Source organism: Brachionichthys hirsutus, unplaced genomic scaffold (assembly GCF_040956055.1).
Source record: "Brachionichthys hirsutus isolate HB-005 unplaced genomic scaffold, CSIRO-AGI_Bhir_v1 contig_913, whole genome shotgun sequence".
Lineage (NCBI taxonomy): Eukaryota > Metazoa > Chordata > Actinopteri > Lophiiformes > Brachionichthyidae > Brachionichthys > Brachionichthys hirsutus.
This window is the reverse complement of record NW_027180383.1, coordinates 88,395-104,422: the sequence shown is the minus strand read 5'-3', so window position 1 is coordinate 104,422 and position 16,028 is coordinate 88,395.

The window sequence follows — 16,028 nt, the reverse complement described above, 5'->3', positions numbered from 1 at the left end:
AAAAAGTTTAATATCTGCATTTTGTAATAACCGGCGCAATATGTAACAACTTATTACAAAATGCGGCAAACTTTATCACATATTGCGGCGTTATTACACAATGCGGCGCTACAAGGTGGAAGTGTTTGATTTTATGCATGAAACACGCAGGTGATTAATGACTCCCCGAAAGCTTCATAATGACTTCTAGTGCCGATTCATGAAATTGTATTATTTTGAAAAAGAGGCTTATTGTTACCCACCATTCTGTCTGTCAGACTAAGCAGCCAAATGTAAAATAATTAAATATATATCATATGGCATGCCGTTCAGGAACTTATTATATATATATATCAAAAGTGCTGGAATATATGGACCGAACTATGAAAAGTCTGAGAATATGGACCGAACTCTGGAATATATATACGAAAAGTCTGAGAATATGGACCGAACTATGAAAAGTCTGAGAATATGGACCGAACTCTGGAATATATATACGAAAAGTCTGAGAATATGGACCGAACTATGAAAAGTCTGAGAATATGGACCGAACTCTGGAATATATATTTTGATATATATATTCAGACATTTTCATAAATATATTCAGACATTTTCATATATATATTCAGACATTTTCATAAATATATTCAGACATTTTCATATATATATTCAGACATTTTCATAAATATATTCAGACATTTTCATAAATATATTCAGACATTTTCATAAATATATTCAGACATTTTCATATATATATTCAGACATTTTCATATATATATTCAGACATTTTCATAAATATATTCAGACTTTTTTCGGTGCACGGGAATATATATTTGAAAGCCGCGGTGTAGTGGTTGGGGTTCCGCGCTCACACCCCAGTCGCGCCCGTTCGGTTCCCGGTCGGGCAGCCAGATCGATCTTGTGTCATAAATGTAGTCAGCTCGAAATCTAGTGCCGGCAATCCTCAATGCGGAGATAATGAACGCCCTGAAACAAACCCGCAAGGGCTTTTTTGAAACGCTCCTCTTAGACAGGATGTTTGACTGTATTTGTAGTGTGATGCATGCTGTGGGTGTCCGACAAGTCACGTGATGGCTGGCGTGCCGACAGCTGATCGTCACGCCCCCTCGCTGGCCAAACTGTTCTGACCTGATACGGCACTTGACAGGTCACGTGACGGGGTCGAGGCTGCCTGCCCCGGAACATGCATAGCGCCGTTCTGGCTTTATACGGCGCTATGCATGTTCCGCCGTATAAAGCCAGAACGGCTTTATGCACGGCGATATGCATGTTCCGGGGCAGGCAGCCTCGACCCCATCACGCGACCCGTCAAGTGCCGTATAAAGCCAGAACGGCGCTATGCATGTTCCGGGGCAGGCAGCCTCGACCCCATCACGGACACTTATAGCATGTATTACAGTACAAGTACAATCAAACATCATATCTAAGAGGAACATTTCAAAAAAGCCCTCGCAGATCTGTTTCAGGGCGTTCATTATCTCCTCATTGAGAATTGCCGGCACTAGATTTCGAGCTGACTCGCTCAGTGATGACGCAAGATCGCAGCTGCGCCGTGATGATGATGAATATATTTATTAGATAGAATGTATTTATTAGATAGAATGTTAGAGTACACGTACAGTCAGACAGCAGCATGTCTTACAGTACAAATATCCTGTCGAAGTGGAGGATTTCAAAAAAGCGCCCGTGGATTTGTTTCCGTTGAAAGTCATAAACTAGTTTGCCCGACCGGGAATCGAACAGGGGCAACAGGGGTGTGAGTGCGGAGCCCTAACCGCTACACCGCGGCTTTCAAATATATATTCCCGTGCACCGAAAAAAGTCTGAATATATTTATGAAAATGTCTGAATATATATATGAAAATGTCTGAATATATATATGAAAATGTCTGAATATATTTATGAAAATGTCTGAATATATTTATGAAAATGTCTGAATATATTTATGAAAATGTCTGAATATATATATCAAAATATATATTCCAGAGTTCGGTCCATATTCTCAGACTTTTCATAGTTCGGTCCATATTCTCAGACTTTTCGTATATATATTCCAGAGTTCGGTCCATATTCTCAGACTTTTCATAGTTCGGTCCATATTCTCAGACTTTTCGTATATATATTCCAGAGTTCGGTCCATATTCTCAGACTTTTCATAGTTCGGTCCATATATTCCAGCACTTTTGATATATATATATAATAAGTTCCTGAACGGCATGCCATAATATCAGGTGCTGTTGCATATTTTATGTGTGATATTACATCATCTCCATCTCCACACAGAGCCTGTTAAATTTCATTTTCTAATTTTGGAACTCACACATGGCCACATCCGAGCCCTTCACGCTGCTCTGATGCTGCAGCTTACATTGTAATTATCCATATGGAAAGGTTATTGGACCGGCTTCTGCGAATAGCAGGCACCTCACATGGGCTACGAATGTAGACCTGACGGTGGCCAACATGTCAAATTAAAATATGATATTGGTTTAGGGATTTCACAGGATGGTGCCCTTGTAATCGACGGTAAATCTGCCCGAGGGGCTCCGATCAATCTCGGTGTTGAATTAATGTAAGGCAAGAGGAGGATTTAATGACTTTTCTGTGTATTCTGGGATATTGCCTCTGAACAGGTTTTATATGAAGAACTCATCACATTTTCATCAGTATTGTTTGCTGTTTAAATGTAGATTTCATGCAGCGATCTTGATGAGAAAGTACAAATTCAGCAGCACCAGAAGCAGGATCCTCAGAATCTCTGTATAGTTGAGCCTTTTCATTCATTCATTTTCCGTACTGACTGCTTATCCTCTCGCGGGGTTCACCCCGGACAATTTGTGGATTTTATCTCAACAATGTTATTCTAATGAATCAAGTAGCATTACTTTAATACTGCGAGGTTTTTTTTTTTGTTACTACTAATGCCTGTTTAACTTCATGCCAACATTAATACAGGAGGCACACAGCACATTAAGGCCAAGGGTATACAAGTTAAATGCTGAGGTGCATCCATCTCTGAGAATGTGATCAATGATGTGGCATGGCTCAGCAAGAAATCAGCCAGAAATAAATCCCTAGGTTTGGTAGAAAATTTGATTGTACCGTTTTCCCCTCATAATGGAGAGTTGTTGATGTTCATCATATCAATCTGACATACCAACACGTTTTACGGCTTCAGCAGCACCTCCGTTAAAATCTCATTTTCAAAGCTCAAACAATTTGCTAATCGCGGAAACACTGATTGGCTATCACACCATCAATCAACACCTCGACACATCTCAACACGCTCAATCACATTATCCAAATGCTCTCAGGTTGGATGCAACAGATTTTAGAGCATGCTCGAAATGATATTAAGCTGTTGTTGCATATTAAGCTGCATGAAAGACAAATCTCATGCATATTCAGGCTTTGTGGAAGAGGATCGGAGAACTGAAAAATGACAGGGGAAAACGGATTAATACACAAGTAATGCTGCGGTTAGCATAATCTTAGCATGAAAGCTGCAAAATTGTGAACCTTCCTCAATGCATATTTCAAAGCTTCCTAAATGACTCTGTGCACAGCTTGATTTATTTACACATCCTACCTCAATGCTGTTTTATTTCCCACCAGAACCTTTATAACCTCTATTTCTTGATAACTACAAAGCATGCAGAAATATATTCATCAGAGGCCCTTTGTGCAATCAAGATAAATCTGTGCATTGGCTTACCACCTAATAAATACATAAATGTTGAGTTTCTGTGAAATAAAGCTTTACAAATAAGGAGAAACAAAGAGTGTCACCTTTCTTTTGAACCCCGTTTCACTAGAGTGCACTTCTAAGCCACCACAGTTTTTGTGCCACCTACTGTTGTTCCAATTCTTCTCCAACTGTGGCCACATTGGAGCCCACTGCAGTGAAAGTCATCTTCTACCTTAAGGAGCGGGCATTTCTTATGCAGTAGCTGGTCTTATTTTTACGAGATATTACTGCAGAGAGCAAAAACAACACAACAACAACAACAGCTTATTGACGAAAGCTGGTTTTTTTTTTATAAAGGCTGATAAAATAATTAAAACTGAGATCAGTTGTCAGCTTACTGGGACTCTTTCATCATGCCAATATACAGAGAGTATTGTAAACACAGGTGGGGGGTTTCCCCAAGACCCCCCCCCCCACAACATTGCTCATTATACGCGTATGAGTTTCCATCCCATTGGGACACATGTACATTGCACTTTGAAGCTACCAGCGACACCTTCAAAGCGATGCATCCTCTTTGAAGATTTCCCTGCCGTTTCCTCATCCATATGACATCTTTATTCAAACAAATAATTGATTTATGCTGATGCACATGTAGCATAGGTTCGATAGCCGGCAGGGTTATCCTGGACAGCCATCAACTCCCTTACAGTTAAAAATCACCTAGATATCATTTGACCGTGACTATTTTAGTATCTTTAGGTTTTCTTAGGCTTTATTCTCTTTCAACACATCCTTAAACCGGTTACGGAGCAGACAGACATTTGCTCTCCTCCTACCACCGTCTGCCGATGGTCTCAGGGGATTGGCAGGGAAACAAAGGAAGAGAGAGATAAAGTTTTCTGGTATCACATCCCCATTCTAAATGCACAGAAATGAGTTGGGACTCCTCCTACAAAAGCCACCACTCTGTAAAAGCCTGTAAGCATCAAATGCTTCTCTGTCCTGGTTCCATCATTACATTTTACAATTGTGTGTGACCGCCATGTCTGCATTTGGATGAATTATGTTTCCTGCCTGGCACAATAAGATACTTAAATATATGTGCCAACGTTTATTTCCCCACAATCAAATAAAGATGCAGTCAGGGTTTAGCTAGCATCCAGCTTGGCTGCAGACACTTGTTCTTTTACAGCCTGTAGGTGTTACTTCAGTACATCATTTCACAAGCATGCAGTATGCAGAGTTTAATGCTCACACAGTAGATACGATTCTGCAGCAGAGACGTTACCCTTCACCTTTCGACCCTCAGAAGAATGAAAACAAAATGAGATAATTACTGGAATTTAGAAACAGCCATTTGGTTCTTAAATATGTTGCAAGGCTGTGACTCAATTATTAAGAGTGGGGACACTTAATTGTTATTGCTTTGGTGTTTTGCATTCCCATTATGTCTGGTTTCTTTGCCGTTTATCTCTTAATAGTGCATTTGATGTTAATTAGAACGGAAATTTTCATTTGCTGCAGCACCAGGATAGACCTCTGCTGATCGGTGTTCCTTCAGCTGTCGCCCAGCAGCACTTGTGAGGCTTCGAAATAGTATCTTTAATGCAATCTTGCACGGGGTGATACGGCTACGCATTTAAATCAAAAATACAGCAGACAAGCAGAACTTTGAATGCAGATTGTGCACACACACACACACATATCTTTCTACTAGCTCTACTGTAGTCACAAAAAAAACTAAAAACAAGATTTTATGAATAAATAAATACATGTAATAAATAATGTAAAACCTGAATATGTTGTGTTTTCATCAAATTATCTTGCTAATGATGTTTCTCGTTAAAAGGTGAAGCTCTAATTTGTCAGCTCGCACCATCTGCTGTTTATAATCCTGCACAATAAATAATAATAAATTATTATGTTTGATCACCATTAAGTTAATTGTGTGCTACTAAATATGCACCATTAACTTAATAGCTTTCTTACTAATTCATGCTCAGGACTCTCATTACCAGCATGTCTATGTCACAATATGCAGCACTGCTGCTGTTACCGTGACGACAATGCAATGCGCCACAAATAAGAGCTGCTGCTCATAACTGCAGAATAATGACTGTCACAGTTGCATTCCAGTTTAATTGCAATGGTAATAAATGACACCTACATGCATGACAGAGGATCGTGCATCGTGACTTTTCAGTACAATACAGTTATCTTACTTGGTCTACCATTAAGCGTGCTCATAACACTTCGCATTCACAGCACGCACAGTTTCAGCATCAATTAGCTTTTCTGACACAATGATCACTTTAAACAAGTTATTGCAGCGCAGCATGAAATTATACCCAGGAATTGCATCAGCCATGGCGACGCAAGGCAGTCCTGTGGAATATTTAACATTATTCGTGAAGGCATCTCCGACAAAGGTTACACACCGAGTCCGGCGGGGAGCAAAGGTGATGACAAAGGCAAGAGAGATGGCGCATGATTTTAAAATCACACAATATCAAGAACTGACGATAAAGAAAGATGGGCGCAGGCAGAAAAATCAGGCAGCAAACCCCAGCCAGCAATGCATGTTAAAATAAATAAATAAAAATGTCAGTTTGATGATGTTAACCTTCATTAATGCAAGTAGCATGCTAATATTAAATGGCTGATCCAAAGTTAAACTTGTTCCCTAACCACTCTGTTACATTTCACATTCAGCAGATAAAGGCTAAGTCATTAAAGCCTTAGGGGTTGTGCAACTTAACACTTTACATGGAGTGTGAAGCTCCTTTAAAAAGATACTGGCCATATTTCAAATACGAAAAGGAAAAAAAAGCGCTGAATATATTCCCTTTTAATAATCCTGGCTGAACCACTTTTAACAGGCAGAAACCCCGGCTAGAGGTGGATGTCCAGCCACCTTCATTATTTTCGTTGACAGAGTGAAGGAATGTAGCACAAACTTAGGGGTAGCAACAAAAATTATAACAGGTAGCATATTAAAATATAACAAATACTAGTATCATTAATAACTACAATAACTATATCTTAGTTTTAGGAGAGGGGATGTCTGCATCTGACTGGAGGATCAAGTTTAAAAGCAAGACATATTATACAACCTCACTTTGTGCTTTGTAGCGCCCCCTTCTGCTCTTTAACAGCACTGCATCTCCCTTTTATATTCAAAATCAATAAGTGCACAAAACATTTAACAATTGTAATTTAGGTAAAAGTAACGATAGCCAAAAAGAGTACTGAGTAAACAATTTAACTTCCTGATTGTTTTTCTTTTAAAAAGGCATCTTGTTCATAATATTTGGAACTACAGGTGAAATTTTGGCAAAATATGAGATTCAAGGTAAAGAAATCAAAGCAACTACTTCAATTGACCTCTAACAGTCATTTGGCTGTCCTTCAAAAACAAGCCTCATTTCCCCCGCTGAAAATATATACGGTATATTTTTACAAATCCCTTTTGCTTACATGCAGAGGATTCGCCAAGCAGTCCCGCAGGTGGTTGCGTAGCTCATGTCCTACCTGTTGGGCTCAGCGATGGGACCATCGCCCAGCGACAGCACATGAATCAGCAGCCAGATGGACCCAGGCCAAGTTTCAAAGTCATTTTATAAATATGCATGTTGCACAAAGAATGGGAACACATTAATGGAGCAAGCACTGCTTTCCTGCACCTGCTCAGAAGTCGTGGCAAAGCAAGTGGAGCAGACTCTTAGACCGGATGCCTCTTGACTTATGCATGGTTTTTGTAGGCGATGGCGGGATGTGCTCACTGCTTGGAATAATTGCAAAATGAGCAAGTCTTGTTCTAGCAGCCATCCGATGTGTATTACCATTAACATCTCTGGTCGGTGTAGCTCTGCGATGCAAAGTTGGAGCTCATGCAGTAATACATAGAAACTCTACCGTTCAGGGATGCATATCATTTGAAGCAAACACAGACATTTAATATTTTACAGGCGTAGGCATTTCAAATGTTTTATGTAAATTCTTCAATAAATGTGTGCGGTAAAAAACACACTGTGATGTGTGCAAGTGTGTGTCTTCTGGAAGAGCTTATATGTATGTAGGAACTTTTGCCTCCTCGCGGATAATGTCCTCAGGATGTAATTATCAGTGAAATTACCACCTGAAATAGACTACAACATGAAACCAACACTCCTATGGCACTATGACACTATGGAAAGATGTGAAAACCCCCATGTTGGTTCCATAAAGAGTTTTATGTTGTTGTTGCAATTGCCTAAGTCTCCAGTTTCTGCATAGCATCCTAACAGCAATAGCAGGATGCTGATCAAACAATTTAAACAAAGTGCTTTTGTAATGCCTTATCGTAACCACATGGGCTCCAGAGTCACAGTGCTTGGTACGCTACAAGAAAATGTTGCTAAGTAATAACAAAAAAGAAAAAACTCCTTGCAACAATTAATTCCTGCTGAATGAAGTAATAAACATAACCTCTCTGACATGTCTGTGTAGGTTCTCAGTCATCGCGGTCAAGGTAAATGACAAGGGGAAATCAACTCGACTTGTTCAAGTTCTCATCCAAGAGGCTTCTTCAGTTCTAAATAACTGGTAGAGTCCAGATACTTATACTCTTGTTGGAGCAGAAAACAAAGAAAGGACAGAAACCAAAAAGGCAAGAGTATTAGCATAAGGCGAGTATAGTTCACAAGGAGAATGCCAATAATAAGACTGCCATCCCTGACCTCTTGAGACATCACACATCTGGGCATCTGTATGACATTGCTGCAGATGAGGATGACACGTAGAACCATTTTCAATATTTTGGCAAAAAAAAAAGAAAGATATTCACAAGAATCAAATGTTACAATTTGTCTGGAAAGTCATTTCGTCATGTTCTGTCCTCCCAAAGTTAAAAAGGATTTTGTGATCGTTCTGTTAAAACTCAAGCGCTAACCGATTTTCCCGAATGAGCATAGTGTTTCATCATCCTCCTCCATCTGTGTTGCATTCAGCTGTGGAAATGAGCTGTCAAAGCCCCACATGTTAGGGAGGGCACAGCCCACACCTCCCATAGATCCCATTTAAAATCCTCTGCAAAGCTCAGGTTGCAGAAAAGAGCTTTTCCTTCCTCCCCCTATGTGCCGCCGCTAATGATAGAGATGAGGAGTGTTGGAGCCGCGTTCCCACCCTTCCCAGGCAGAATTAAAATTAGCATAATGGGCTTTTTAACACAGCCCTTACCTGCCACAAGGCTCTCTGGAAGCTCTGTCCAGGGCCATTAGTGGCTAGCTGGCAGCTAGCCAGTGCTCACCCTTTGTTTGAAAGCAAGGGGCACCGAAGTGAGACACAAAGGAATAGGTCATCAAATTTTCATGCCGAGAAAGTTTTTCAAAGGGAAAAAAAAAACAGAATAATGAAACAAACAGAGCATTGCAGCAACAGAAAGAAAATCACACTTAAATCCGGAGTGTGACGCACACACATTTTTCATCGAGCTTTAAGCATTGCTTGAACCATCAGTTTTTTATTTCTATAACTCTGACCACTAGAAAAAAAAACTTATTATTGCCAGAGAAAGGTCATTGGGAAATATTATATCTTCCACATTTTAAAATGTTAACACCTGAGTGTAATATCAACAAAAACAACAGCAGTCGGTTTGAAATACAAACACTGCCTTAAAATCAGATTATTGCATAATGCAGAAGGGCATATTGCTCAGGTTTGGTACCCGGCAGCTGTTTGAAGCTGTGCACGCACGTGTTGTGAGGGGGCTCTGGGTTAATGGAGGCTTAAGCTCTGGGGAAGAACTCTCCTCGGTCCGTTACACTGGGTTTTTGATGCTGCTGTGTTTGCTCCCTGATGACAAACGCTTTCTCTTTATTTTTCCGATGCCGTTCACTTTCACAGAAAGGCAACCATCCTCCAGCGTCTACCTCTAATCCAACTCTGAGAATGTTTTTTTTTTTTCTTTGCATAGACACACAAGCGCTGTTTCACAGTCAATAAAAGTGGGAGGGTCCAGCCAAACTGAAATTGTTTAACAATCTGAAATAGGAGGGAATAAAAATCTAAAAAACAAATTTAAAACCATTTTTTCCACCAAATTCTATGGTTTGTTTTTTTCATGCTTTAAATTCATTGTATTTCTTTTAACCAATTATTTATTTTGTTTTAATAATCTTTTTGTATTATTCTTGTTTGTACGAAAAACAATCATTTATTATGCCAGAGGATACCATGCTTACCCCTTTGTGTTAACACATTGGAAGTTTCTCACTTGCCCTCATGTGAAAACTGAGCCAGAATTACAGCTCACGCGACAGAAACAACATGCCAGCCGAAATATTTTTTGCTATAAATTCACACGTGACAAAATGCTTTTTGTCAGGTAAACACCCCGAAGACTCTCTTCCACTTTGAGCAGAGCAACACACTGCAGAGGAGGATGAGGCAACGAAGCTTGGTGGTCCAGAAATATGCAAAGCGACAAAGGACAAAATTGCCCCGAGGCTTCACCTTGTAAGCCACTGCTTGGTTTGTCTCTCATCCAGCAGTTCTTGTGTGTATTTGTTAGTGGGAGTTTATATGTATCTTGTTAAAAATAAAATAAAACTATAAAAGAAGCTTCCTGTCTGGTGGCGATGTGGTACCTCTGTTTATCATTAAAGTCATCCTTTTCACCAGCCACAGCTTCACCCTCCTGGGGTATGTCCTTTCCCTTTTGGTATTTCACTGCTCCTCCATGACTTTCTCTTTTCCTCTTCCTCTTGTCATGTGCGGACAGTGAAAGGTAACGTTTATTTTTAGAACTGCCATCCCCGACAGATAACGAGAGCTCGGTGCTCATTACCGCCCCTGGAGGATGGTAAACTGTCACATATGGGTGAGAAAAATTTAGTGCAGCCTCCCACTGTCACCCAAATGAAAATAATTACACTCCAGAGGCCCCCGGACCACACTCACATTACTCAGTAGAGAAGCCACCAAGCCCCAAGCATGGAGTCTATAAAGTAGAGTTTAGAACACAACAGACAATGTGTTGGCTGTATTAGATTTTAGTCAACTCAGTGGCACTATTACAGGCAGTAATAGGCCATTTTATGTAAACGTTACTAAATGCCATGCAGCCAATTTTTTTTTATCTCATTTGTCATGCTTCAAAGCTCCTGATGAAAATGCGCCGAAACAACAAAATCAACCCTTTTTTCCCAGATGTAACAAATTTCTGAATCTCAGGACAAACTCCTTAAGTGGATTGTGTATTCCTCTCCGCTGCAGAAACAGAGATACTTCTAAGATAAAAGGGAAACACAGACTCGTTTGTCCCTGCAAAGTGAACTGGCGCATCAAATATTGAGCATCTTTCTGAAGGCTTCTTTGTGGGTATTTTTTTGACACCATTCGAGCTAACTAAGTGGCAAAGGTCAAGACAGATTGAGAGCCACGTCTTTCATTATGCGGTTTCTGTGCCCGTCCCGTGTCCCTTGAATATAAAAAAGGCTTTTAATACCCTGGGACCTAACCTTTGACTGTCACTCATCTTTCTGGCTGTCAAAAACTGAAGGAATCATTTATTTTGAGTGGCAAATGGTTTCACAGCTGACTGTCGTAGACTCATAAATTATGAAGCAAAGAATCTATTGGTTATTGATTACAGACAGTTTCAAACTTATGTGCATTTAGTGTCCCATAAAGCTGATTTTGGCTCAGTCTAATATGAAATATTCTCTTTGAAGGTTGGATTAAGCAACAAATACATCTGGCATGTTTAATTAACAATCAGCAGAATAAGTTTGATTTCATGGGGGTTTTTTTCACTTCAGTGCAAAAGCAACAACTTCAAATAGCATCATTTTACCTGTTGGGAAAATCAGATGTGGTATGAATAAATATGGTTAATAAGAGTTGAAGCAAATGAAAAAAAAAATAGAAGGTGTCTGTCAAAGAAAGAGAAGCCGAGGATGAGAAGATGTGAATTGTGTAAAATCACACACCTTTGTCAAAGAGGAGCCGATTGATTCATACCCCGGGGTGTGCAAAAGAAGTACAAATGCTTCCATCCATTTTCTTGTACATGAGACGATCGTCTTATCCACAGTCGCTTTTCGGATCACGGGAGTTGCTGGAAGCCATCCCAGCTTGCTAAGGGCGAGCGGCAAGCTACACCTTGGATGTGTCGCCAGCACATCGTGGGGCCACACAGAGACCGACAACTCACACGAACATTCACACACGATGGAAGATTTATAGTTATCAATTCACCCAAGCTGCATGCTTTTTGGAGGTGGGAGGAAACCGGAGAAGACCCATACGGACACGGGGAGAACATTCAAACTCCACACCGATAGGATTCGAACCCGGTACCTTCTTGCTGTGAGGCCACAGCGCCAACCACTATGGCACCGTGCCGTCGTGGTGTCAACATAAACAACGTGTCAACTACATAACTGCAGCAATGAGCAATTCACTTTGCATAGCCTTCACAATGTGGTGCGGAAAAGTCCAGCAGAGGAAACAACATTGTTCATGTTGAAAGTATAGATTTAGGCCATACGAATCCTCCAGATTACCTGATGCGAGTGCAGAAAACATCTTGTGAGAGGTGCCAGCATGCAGAGAAAAGACTTGCACCAAACAGTGAAGTAAAGAATGATGCTCAGACTTTTTTGCTTCTAAACTCTTGTGCGTGTGTTTCCAAAAAGAACAAGCGATTATCTGCCTTCATCTGTGCAACCACATGCAGAGACAAATGATCCCTTTATCTGACACAAATAGATCTTTCAGAATGATGACTCATCATGGATGCATGCGTTAGTCATTCCAAATGCGAGTGCAGAGACTCAGACACACGTGAGTCTCGGGTGGCTTTTCCTCCCTCTTTTCTTATACATCTGATTTTTGTGACAACAAAATGCAAATTGTGATCGACGACTGGAAATGAATGGCATTTACTTGCATTACCGGGAGCCGTACATTCAAGAGGGACAATTGTTTGGAGTTTACAGCGTGATGAAACAATCATGTTTCGATCCTCTACTTCAGACACCATCACAGCAAAGTTTGAATTTAGCCTTTCAGATCAATTGACAGCTGAAGCAACGCGGTCCCTAAAATCACAGTAATAAATGTGTTGTGCCGTTTCTGAAAACAAAGTTTAAGTTCTGTATTTGCAAGTTTCCCAGCCTCATTAGTTTAGATCAGCGGCGCAAAAAATGTGATGATAAAAAACCATGTGAATAGAGACAGCTGCCGTCTCGACACGCATCATTTCCTTACCTCACACGGAGCTCAGATTTTCTTCACTGGTCGCCTCCGGTGTACCGAACTCCTCTTGGTATAATTTAAATAAAGAGTTCCATCATTAACGCAGGGTTGGTTTGAAAGCCAAAAAGGGTTAACTTGAAGCAGCAGTGTGGGCCACACCACAAAACCCACAGCCAGATGACCATCAGCATGGCGCATTGGAGCGCTTAGGTTACCCGGGGCCGGGTTGCGGATGCATTAGTCTCAGCAGAGTATTTCCAGACTTCCCTCTTCCCAGATCCTCACCCTGTCTCCAAGGGTGCGCCCAGCCACCCTGCGTGTCACAGACCAAGGCGAGTGAGAACCCAAAACGCATGACCGTAGAAGGGAAATCCGAGAATTGAGCTTTATTCTTCAAAAACCGGGTCATCAGTCCAAAAACAGCAGACCAATCCAGATAGGGTCAGGCAAACAGGCGACACAAGAATCGGGCAGGGCAGGGCAGGTACGCATGATTCAGGATCAGGATTTGGAGTGCTGGAATGAAGGAACGGATTTGGTGAGGGTGTGGTGTCATAGCATATGTAGAGTCCGGGCTGATGAGAGATTAGCTGCAGGTGAGCCTTGGAGCACAGGTGGCCAGAATGAGTAGATTGCAGGAGGAGGCTCGGGAAGACAGGAAGTTGATGCATGGAAAAGCACAGGCCCGCCTCAAGCTGTGACACGACGGAGGAAAGTCATTTTGACTGCTTTGAAACTAAGTTACCCTTTTCCGATATTATAATCCGATATATCTGTTTTGTGCGCCGATTCTAGATAAAGAGAACCGCTGAGTAGAATTCCTTTGTGTAAACTTTCATTTGATTCCATGTCAATTCTCAAACCTATGGAAACGGTGCCGTCTTTGAGACAAGCCAAACTACTGAAATGATTGGATATTACGTGGGATTACTTCCCTGTTTGTTTTTTTGTTTTTTCATGTTTCGACATCTCCCAAGAGACGAATTTTATGTCACAGGGGAATTCCCGTTGCAAGTCGACGAGCTTAATGGCTGCTTCTATCATTTAGTTGACAGTCTACGTTACACACCGCACCAATTACCAGCCCAGGGGACTCCTCTGAAAAAAAACAACCTGAATAAATAAATATTGGCATAGAATAACTGTTTCATAGTCACTGTTGTTGTGTCCCCTTCCTTTAACAATACATTTGTCAACCTCAACACTTGCCTTTGCTTGTAGGTGGCAGGCCAGAAAGGTATTGCTATTACCACAGTGCTTTTCCAGGTTGTGTTCTGCAGCCTCGGGCATTCACTGAGCAGCTCCAGTACCTGGCTGCAGATTAACTCATGAATGAGCTTCCCCTTATGCTTTATTTGTCAGTTTTTTAATCATATTTACATCCAAACACAGATGGAGAAATAAGCTATAACATAATACTATATTATAACATGGTAATAAATGCGTTAATAAGGTTCGGATCAAGGATGCTGTTTGCTCTGCTGTTCTGATGAGTGAGGCTATACTACAGCATTCAGGGGGTTGGTGACCCAGAACAGACCCAGGATGCAAAGTTCTATCATGAATCACAAAGAGTGAAGCAGAATCTGTTGCTTAGGAGAAGGGCAAATATGCTATTCTACACAGCAAGTGCCCAACTCTCGCCGTATCAAAATTAAGTCTTGGGTAGCGTCTCTGCTCGGTGGAAATAAGGAATGCAAATGTTGTTAATTTTCATTTGCAGCTACGTTTGCTAAAAAACTACTTTGACTTAGCTGTCACTTGACAGATTGATCAGATCCGGGACATCCTGCCACAGTTTGCTTCTAATTTCAGACTAACCTGACAGAGCGTCACAAAGAGGTCATTAGCTGTCTATAATAAACCTTCTCATGTAGTGACAGTTGCTGTTCTCGATGCTGCATGTGAAAATATCCATCATTTATTTTGAGGATTGCTTTTAAAACTTGCCAGAATAAAATAAGATGCAGACGATGTTCTCATCCTCATGCCATTTTGAAAATAACGTGCTCTCGTTTTATCACAGTGGTAAACAAAATGGAAAAACAACAACAATATATTCATAAGGGAAGGATGACTGCAAAAAACGAGTGTGTGAGCTGGAACGCTGTTGAAACAAAATACTGTATTATTCATGCCGTGGGTACTATATCAAGATTATCCCGAGTAACTAAGATTTTAAATATTCAATTAGACAGATGGAGAAGTTATTTTCGGTAACCTGGATAAAAGGGCACAGCAGAATGTCTCAGAGGAGAATTCAAAATCAACCATTTTCCATTAATCTTCCACCACATGAATAAACAATAATGCTCAGTTCAGCAAAACCAAATAAACATCAAACACTAAAGTTGTCTGGAATAAAACTTGTATACAAAGCAAAAAATATTCAGGTAATGTCACCCGCTATTACCTGATATTCATGACTGACACGCCCACAGCATCTTGACTCAGCATGGATGGGGAGCGTATTTAAGACTGTACATTTTTTTCCCAGATGACATTGACGTCAGGCCGACATTTCCAGCGTGTGTGTGCTTCAATCAATGTGGTCGAACGTTCAACTGGGTTGAAAGTATATGAACTGCGAATATTCTTAGATTGCATTCAAGAGTGAAGATGCAATGGTGTCACGCTCCGATTCTTTCTGTCCAAACATGGCCACAGATTTTTTTTTTTTGCTCTTTGAAAACAACTGTATATCATCAAAAGTGATTTAGGAGCAAAAACAATATTAAAGACTGTGTCAAACTCATGAATGTGCTGCTTTAATCCAATCTTCTTATTTTTTTGGATTCTATTTTATCCTCCCACAAACTTTCATTGAAATGCATTCAGCAGTGTTTGCGTGATCCTAATGACAACCCCACTTTCCAACAAAAAGAAACGTGCATCCTTTGCGCTGAGCTATTTTTAGGAAAGTGAGGGGGAACGGATGAGCTGCCTTGTCGATCCGGTTTGAAAGCAGACGCCTCATAAGTGGAGAAAGTTTAAAGTTAGAGCAATGTGTTCGTGTGATAGCAGAGGCCTGTACACTTCTTTTGTTAGTCGTAAGTCAACTGAAGAGTAATGTGACACGCCCATCAAACATCCG